Source organism: Littorina saxatilis, linkage group LG2 (genome assembly GCF_037325665.1).
Source record: "Littorina saxatilis isolate snail1 linkage group LG2, US_GU_Lsax_2.0, whole genome shotgun sequence".
NCBI classification, from domain to species: domain Eukaryota; kingdom Metazoa; phylum Mollusca; class Gastropoda; order Littorinimorpha; family Littorinidae; genus Littorina; species Littorina saxatilis.
Genome location: NC_090246.1, coordinates 80,269,595 through 80,278,793, shown reverse-complemented (window position 1 = coordinate 80,278,793; position 9,199 = coordinate 80,269,595). Strand labels below are relative to the sequence as shown.

The following is a 9,199-nucleotide window of genomic DNA, read 5'->3' as shown; positions in this document are numbered from 1 at the left end:
ATAAAGAAAAAAGATCAATTAAAAAAGCTGGCGCTGGACCCGAGTACTCTTCAGAATGGCTCGCTCCCCCAGTATGAAAGTTTTTGTCTTGTGCACGTGAATTAAAAAAAAAATTATTAGAGTAAAATAAAACATTAAAACGTTCATAATAAACAATAGTAAACAAGAATTAAAAAAAAAAATTAGACCGCTCATACCGGGAATGGAACCCGGATCACTTTGGCCATAGTCGGACGCGCTTTCCATCAAGCCATTGGCACTGAACTCAAATGACTAGACTGCTAACGTTGCTGCTTCATACAATTAGGTCGCGCAGTGGCACACGCACGCAAAGCACGCACGCACGCAAAGCCTGGTTGTCGCTGGCTGACTGGGCGGTTCTACACGCCGTATAAACGGTTGCACCGACTGAAAGCCGCGGGATCGGTTGCACCGACTAAAAGCCGCGGGATCAGGACAAGCGAGGTGAGTTTCTCCACAAAATTACAAATCTCTTCTCTTAATTAGTAGATTATCATATAACTTTTGTTTACACTTTGAACTTAGGTATTGTAGCATCACATCATCGATTTTTTTCATTGATTGCATTTACGTGTGAATGTTGAACTGTGATTATTTACACTTGTTCAAGCGCATTTTTGTAAATTTTGACTTTCAACCTTCACCACCAAAAATCAAGCTTTCGGACAAAGCTACAGACAATTAAGATGTAATCAATGATTATTTATTGACCATTGGGTTAAATTTTATTAGCTAATGTTACATGGTTACTTCATATTTTACGGATATGTAAAGACACCAAACAGTTTGACGGTTGCACACCACGGAAGAGCATGGTTGCACGTCGCGACAATATTTGATTGCCAGCGGTTGTGCACCATGGGACATTGTCCTTCTAAATTTTCCAGTAATATCAAGTTATATTTGGTGAATGTCTCAGCTCTTGTTTTGTTATGTTGTTATAGTCCCCCACCACCTTTATTGCCGATGTTCTGTGCGTTTTTGTACGATCCGATAACTCCATATTTTGCTTCTCTGCAACCCCCAACCCCCACGATAGCGGGCTACCACCCCCACCGATCCCGGCAGAGAGGTTGCAGAATGGAGATCTCTGGTATCACGACGGATAGCTATCTTGATGTTAGCGAAGAGGTGGTGGAAGCTGTGGACGCTGTTCTTTCACAAGGGCAAGCTCAGACCATAGGTCCACCCACAAGGACATCAACACCATCAAAGCCGTCTGGGAGTTTAGGCAAGCGTCATCTGTGTCAAGAGTGTGGCAAAAGTTACAAATATGCTTCTGGTCTCACAGAACACAGGAGACAAGCACACGGCTTTCAAACGGGATCAAGACACACGTGCGGGGTATGTGATAAAGCTTTCATGAACATTACTGAATTTCACAGCCACTGTAGTGGTCATCAAGGCATAAAGCCACACAGATGCAAAAAATGCAACAAGTATTTCCAAAGCAAACGGAACCTCACACGCCACAATTGTAAGACAGAACCAAGACTTCTTGTCTGCAGCAAATGCGGCAAGAGTTTTGCTTGTGCCCGACTGCTGAGTCAGCACATGCATACCCATGACGAGAAACCCCAGTTTGAGTGTGTCAAGTGCCGCAGTCTTCTTCTTCTTCTTGGCGTTCGCAGAGGTTACACAATCAGTCCTGCACTGGTGATAAATGTTGTCGTTTTCTCCAACTCCTGTCGACTGCCGTATAGTTTGGTCTGCAAGGGAGTTGGTGACGGCCACACTTCTTTTCGTTCCTCATCTAGTAAGGGACATCGCTGTAAGATGTGTTCCGCTGTTTGGTCTTCTTGACCGCAGGCACAGGTTGGTGATGGCGCCAGCTTGAACTTTCGGTTCATGTGAGCATTGAGCCTGTTGTGGCCAGTACGCAGCCTGATGAGGTTGACTTGCTGCTCTCTGGACATTGTGTGGTAGTCATCTCTGTTTGTCCTTGGCCTCATCAATGCCTTGATGATTGTCTTCTGCTCACTAAAGCTGACACTGTTTTCAGGTTGGTCTTCCACGGCTCCTTCTTTCGCCAGCTCATCTGCCCTTTCATTTCCTGGTATCCCACAGTGTGCTGGTATCCACTGGAGGACAACTCTTCTGGTTTGTCTGACCATCTGTAATGCTTTGGCCAACTGTGGGAGTCTGTCGTTCTCTAGGGCCTGAAGGACTGAAAGGGCGTCCGAGAGGAAGACAACTTGGTAGCAAGGGTCTGCGGAGTCCTGAACCAAGGAGGCGGCCTGCATGAGAGCTTCTGCTTCTGCTTTATAGTTTGTGCAGTGTTTGCCAGTGGCAACGCTGGATGTAGCTGTATGTCCCCCAGGGAACTGGATGAGAATGCCTGCACCTCCATTGAGCACGGCGTTAGTTGCTGATCCATCGGTGTATACATGGATCCACGCCTCTTTTGGGTACTGTTCGTCGATCAGGGCTAAGGTGAGTGCCTGTCGAGCTGTGTCATTCTGATCTTCTCCTGAGGTAACATGTGGAACACTGGTGCAGATCTGGATGCCTGGTTTCTCTGTTGCCTTGGGGGTTTCCTCTTCTTCTTGAGTCAGAGGTAGAGTGTTCTGTGGGAGGACTTCCCTGTACTGTCGAGAAAGTCTCTTGCTCTCGTGTACAAAACTGCTCCGTTTGAGCCGGTTCTTGGTGAGGTTGCTCAGTCTGTGCTTCATGGGGTGGTACATGGTCGGGTAGGCACTTGAGCTTCTCGGCCTGTACCATAGTCTTGGCTTCTCTTCTCTGACAGAGGGGTTGGATGGTGGTAAGCTTCTCCATTTCCTTGATGGGCGTGGATTTCATTGCACCAGTGATGAGTCGGAGGGCCTGGTTTTGCACACGGTCAAGTGCCGCAGTAAGTTCAAACAGCGACAGGGGTTGCGTCGACATGATAAGTCAAGGTGTCCAATGGCATTTAGGCAGTGAGAAACTGTCTGTGTTCAACTTCAAGTCACAAGAAGAATATTTTGTTGAAATTCTTTTACTCCAGATTGTTAGCAAGAAATCCAATATATGTGATCAATATTGTTTATTTATTTTACAATGACTACATTTTATTCTAATTTGAGTCAATTTGCAGCAAGGAATGCAGTTTGTGATATATTTTTAATTTACTCTTAGATGCATCAGATGTTGTGCATTTCGGGCTGATGAATTTTTATTGTATTACTTAGAAGCATTCGTCGGCTTTGCATTCTATTGTGATAGTTTCATTCTTATGGCCAACAATGTGGTATCCCTCTGCTACTGTCTTTGGAATTACTTCGAAGTCTTTTGAACAATATCTGAATACCCCGGCTTTATCGTCAAGCCGAAGAATGCGAAGCTTCACATTTTCAGTGGGGTGTAATGATAAAGCATGATCGATAGCGATGATGAATTCTTCACATTTTTCGGAACAATACCAGCACATGAAGCGGGGCTGATTCGCATCCATGGTTTATGCAGTGGACAGGTGATTTCAGGGGCCGGACTCCATCTGCCATAGAAAATTAGAAATATCAGAGTGCGAGTACCATCCTGAAAAAAGTGCGTGTCTCCATGAAACTATTGGGACTGTACACTATCCGGGTCAAACCATACAGTGGCCGGCAAAAGTATTGCACCACATAGAAAGAGAGGAAAGGTCTAACAATTTAGACACTTTTCAAACGGTCTTTTTAATACAATCAAGTATACTACACTCATGAATTTTTAACATAGTAAAGACGAAAGTCCCCTCTTTCTTGTGATACCAAATCTGTTAGCAAATGAAGAGTTCTTACATATCTAATTAGGACCGTTAAAATGTGAGGTAATTTCCCGATTCGTTCAAAGCAATGTTAGTCATTTCCGTTCTTCCCATTTGGTGCGATACTTTTGCTGGCCACTGTACACCATTACATGGCATGATGTTTGTTGTACAATGTTCAGAAGCGATTTTTCAGCCTTAAAGTAAACCTTTTCAACTTTCAATTACTTCCACGGCGCACAACCGATGACTACCGTGGCGCACAACCGGTCTAGATCTGTACAAGGATTTTCCGTGGTGTGCAACCGTCAAACTGTTTAGTGTCCTTGCATATCCGTAAAATATGAAGTAACTATGTAACATTAGCTAATAAAATTTAACCCAATGGTCAATAAATAATCATTGATTACATTTTAATTGTCTGTAGCTTTGTCCGAAAGCTTGATTTTTAGTGGTGAAGGTTGAAAGTCAAAATTTACAAAAATGCGCTTGAACAAGTGTAAATAATCACAGTTCAACATTCCCACGTAAATGCAATCAATGAAAAAAATCGATGATGTGATGCTACAACACCTAAGTTCAAAGTGTAAACAAAAGTTATGTGATAATCTACTAATTAAGAGAAGAGATTTGTAATTTTGTGGAGAAACTCACCTCGCGTGTCCTGATCCCGCGGCTTTTAGTCGATGCAACCTATCCCGCGGCTTTCAGTCGGTACAACCGTTTATACGGCGTGTTCTATGAGCCCATGAGCGATACGCATGCTTTTCATGACGCACGCGTTCGGCTGTTCTATCAGCTCAATGGCTGGCTGTCGCTCCGATTGAATTCGTCCAACCGTCAAGAACTTTTGTGTTTTTTGGGGCATTTAGGTCCCAGGTAACATTATGAAGTTTTAATACGATCAATCGGACCTATTATCAAGTTAGTGTATCAACTTTTGAACGAACTGCGCCCAGTAGTTTCCCAGCAATAAGCTGTTAAGTCGAGACAGACAGACACACACACACACACACACACACACACACACACACACACACACACACACACACACACACACACACACACACACAATTAAAGTTTGCTGGACCCTCCTACTGCGTACTCGGGGATAAAAAAAAATAATAATAATAAAAATTTTGCTCCCAGCTGCACTTGAACCCGGAGCGCCGGATCGAATTCCCGAAACCGTAACCACTGCACCATGCTACTCGTGTGAAAAAAGTTTGATGAAAAGATGTAATATGAGTTATTCAGTCGTGATGGTTTGAAAGCTCGCCACCTTCGCCGAATGACTCGAGCACGTTTTTTTCGGTTAGTAACTGATCGAACTATCGCTTTTGAGCCACTCTGTTTCAAGCATTTCACCTAAATTAAACAAGAATGTCACAGTTTGTGTCTATGGTGCAAGGTAGCCGACCGTCTCATTGTAGCCAAGTTACGACAGTTGCTCGATTGACGCATTTTACGTCTTCGATATTCTGTCTGAGCTCATTTCCCAATAAGCTGCCTTAAAAACAGGAATGTCCTGCAATTGTACATGTAGTATGCGTTGGAGGTTTCTTTTGGAAGGGTAAGGACATTTAAGAAGCAATGTATCGATTGGAGATTGGATTTCCCTTCTTTGAGTCATGTGACGTCAGAGGCCGACAAAACTTTATAATTTGGCTTTTCAGGTTGACCAAAACTTCAAAGGAACTAAAAAACAAAAAACGTCATGTGTTTGATTGCATGTGTGTGTGCTGTTCAATGTCAAAACAACAACAAAGTGAGTACATGACGTGTGTTTTGTAGTTCCTTTGAAGTTTCGGTCAACCTGAAACGCCCAAATATGAAGCTTATGTGTTTGATTGCATGTGGATTGCATGCATGTGTTTGTGTGCTCGTTCAATCGTCAAAACAACAACAAAGTCATAGTACCTGAAAGGAATTCGATCGATACATAAATGTTATTTGCGTGTTTGACCAAAATATGACATTTTACACAGATCTCGACAGTCATTGTTCACCTCGACCGCTAGCGCGGTCTCGGAGAACAATGACTGTCTCGATCTGTGTAAAATGTCATATTTTGGTCAAACACGCAAATAACGTATAATGTCACACGCTTTCCTTCTTTGCCACTACTAAAGCAAACGTGTGCAAGATTGTATGTTACACGCTTTGGAGCATGTGCAAGAACGGATTCAAACTCGAAATCGTCCCTCCAAAAACCCCAAAATGCACACACGACTTTTATTTCTCCTGCTGTTATCGTTTCTTCTCTTTACAAATTCTTCAACGCTCAGAATACTGAAAACGGCATCCCAGACGACAGTACTGTTTCCATACGCGAATTTAGCTGCCCTTGGAAAGTGGCTCGCTCAGGAGGCCTGTTAGTCTGACACTATAAGGACAGAGTTGTGAACATAGATGACAAAGATCCCGGAAAGAACAAACATTTCGCGGATGCAGACACAGAAAGACGTCATGAAGATTGCGATGCTTCAAAAGATACAGACTGTGACGATGACTGTGACGTCATTCACATATACCGAGACGTCATTCATAGTTGTTCGGTCACTTTCGTCAAAAAGTAGATCTCTCCACAATGGCTGCTCCTGTGTTTAGGTTTATCAAGCGTGAGTACGCAAAACGTGTTTGTTCTCTCCTCTGTTGAAGCTGTGAGACATAATCGCCATTACGAGCTAGTCGTGTGACAGAGGGTTTTCTTGCACACTCGACTGCTGCTGTTTCACTCCGGCTAAAGCCGTCGTGAAACATCTACAGTCTCGTGTGCAAGAAAACTCTCTGTCACACGACTAGCTCGTAATAGCGGGTAATATCGTCGTATAATGATGTCAAGTGAGAGACCCTGCAAATTAACATTGAAAGTGGGAACTTCGGAAGCAAAGTTGCCAGCTACTCGGTATGCAAGAGCTAAATTGAAAGCCGAAGTAGTGGCTTCGAGAGTTCTGAGGTCAAGGTCGAGGAAATTGGGGGAATCCCAATTAGTGCGCATGCGTTTGTAAACGGTAGGCTTGGTGACCAGAGGAAACAAATCTCATCGCGAGTTCGTAAATGGGCGAACGTTGATCGCGCTGTAGCTTTTACTATAGTAGACTACAGGGTCTGGCTCCATAAGAAGCCTAGAAAATGAGTTCCGTTGTCTCGAAAAGGGTACAATGATTTGACATCAAATTGTCTCATGACATGGTATGTGTAGTCAGAAACAAAAATGTTCTCAAATTTAGTATTGCACATTCTCTGGAAAATTGCAATATAAGGGGGGGATAATCGCCCAGTGTCAGTCACAAACAGAAAACAATTTTCCCCGAGTACGCTAGTACAAGGGTCCAGCAGACTTTAATTGTGTGTCTGTCTGTCTGTCTGTGTGTCTCGACTTAACAGCTTATTGCTGGGAAACTACTGGGCGCAGTTCGTTCAAAAGTTGATACACTAACTTGATAATAGGTCCGATTGATCGTATTAAAACTTCATAATGTTACCTGGGACCTAAATGCGAAATAAACCACAAACAAGTCGCGTAAGGCGAAATTACTACATTTAGTCAAGCTGTGGAACTCACAGAATGAAACTGAACGCAATGCAACGCAGCAAGACCGCATACTCGTAGCATCGTCAGTCCACCGCTCACGGCAAAGGCAGTGAAATTGACAAGAAGAGCAGAGTAGTACTTGCGCTGAGAAGGATAGCACGCTTTTCTGTACGTCTCTTTGTTTTAACTTTCTGAGCGTGTTTTTAATCCAAACATATCATATCTATATGTTTTTGGAATCAGGAACCGACAAGGAATAAGATGAAAGTGTTTTTAAATTGATTTCGAAATTTTAATTTTCATATTAATTTTTATATATTTAATTTTCAGAGCTTATTTTTAATCCAAATATAACATATTTATATGTTTTTGGAATCAGCAAATGATGGAGAATAAGATGAATGTAAATTTGGATCGTTTTATAAAAAACATAATTTTTTTACAATTTTCAGTTTTTTAATGACCAAAGTCATAAAGTGATTTTTAAGCCACCAAGCTGAAATGCAATACCGAAGTCCGGGCTTCGTCGAACATTACTTGACAAAAATTTCAACCAATTTGGTTGAAAAATGAGGGCGTGACAGTGCCGCCTCAACTTTCACGAAAAGCCGGATATGACGTCATCAAAGACATTTATCAAAAAAATGAAAAAAACATATGGGGATATCATACCCAGGAACTCTCATGTCAAATTTCATAAAGATCGGTCCAGTAGTTTGGTCTGAATCGCTCTACACGCACACACACACACACACACACACATACACACACACATACACCACGACCCTCGTCTCGATTCCCCCCTCGATGTTAAAACATTTAGTCATAACTTGACTAAATGTAAAAAACGACTTGGCGGTGGGAGGAATTCGCGGTGCAACAGCCAGCCAGGCAGTCTGATAGAACGGTGCAAGGTCTCGGCAAACCAAGACTATGCCATACTCGTAGCAAAGCCGCCGAATGGTACCGTAAACCAAGAATAGTGACGTAAGAAAATAGAATGTCGTCTTTTGATTTGGAACGTGACGTGTTTTAGAATGGAGATGTGGTAGTGTGGTAGTGTGTTAGTGTGTGTGTGTGTGTGTGTGTGTGTGTGTGTGTGTGTGTGTGTGTCTGTGTGTGTGTGTGAGAGAGAGAGAGAGAGAGAGGGAGAGAGAGAAGGAGTGAGGGAGAGAGAGTGTGTGTGTGTGTGTGTGTGAATATCTGAAGAGTACTCGGGTCCAGCGCGAGCGTTTTTATATTTAGTCAAGTTTTGACTAAATATTTTAACATCGAGGGGGAATCGAAACGAGGGTCGTGGTGTATGTGCGTGTGTCTGTGTGTCTGTGTGTGTGTGTGTGTGTGTAGAGCGATTCAGACTAAACTACTGGACCGATCTTTATGAAATTTGACATGAGAGTTCCTGGGTATGAAATCCCCGAACGTTTTTTTCCTTTTTTTGATAAATGTCTTTGATGACGTCATATCCGGCTTTTCGTGAAAGTTGAGGCGGCACTGTCACGCCCTCATTTTTCAACCAAATTGGTTGAAATTTTGGTCAAGTATTCTTCGACGAAGCCCGGACTTCGGTATTGTATTTCAGCTTGGTGGCTTAAAAATTAATTAATGACTTTGGTCATTAAAAATCGGAAAATTGTAAAAAAAATAAAAATTTATAAAACGATCCAAATTTACGTTTATTATTCTCCATCATTTGCTGATTCCAAAAACATATAAATATGTTATATTCGGATTAAAAACAAGCTCTGAAAATTAAATATATAAAAATTATTATCAAAATTAAATTGTCCAAATCAATTTAAAAACACTTTCATCTTATTCCTTGTCGGTTCCTGATTCCAAAAACATATAGATATGATATGTTTGGATTAAAAACACGCTCAGAAAGTTAAAACAAAGAGAGGTACAGAAAA

At 42.2% G+C, this 9,199-nt stretch overlaps 1 long non-coding RNA gene across 1 annotated transcript; it reads right to left on the bottom strand.

Moving 5' to 3' along the window:
* Positions 1–302: 302 nt before the first annotated feature.
* On the bottom strand, positions 303–4,441 carry LOC138959848 (uncharacterized). The gene is made up of 3 exons (XR_011453808.1): positions 4,403–4,441; positions 3,406–3,496; positions 303–1,263 (listed from the first exon to the last, which is right to left on the bottom strand). It is a non-coding gene; the product is annotated as an uncharacterized lncRNA (long non-coding RNA).
* Between the last annotated feature and the right edge of the window lie 4,758 nt (positions 4,442–9,199).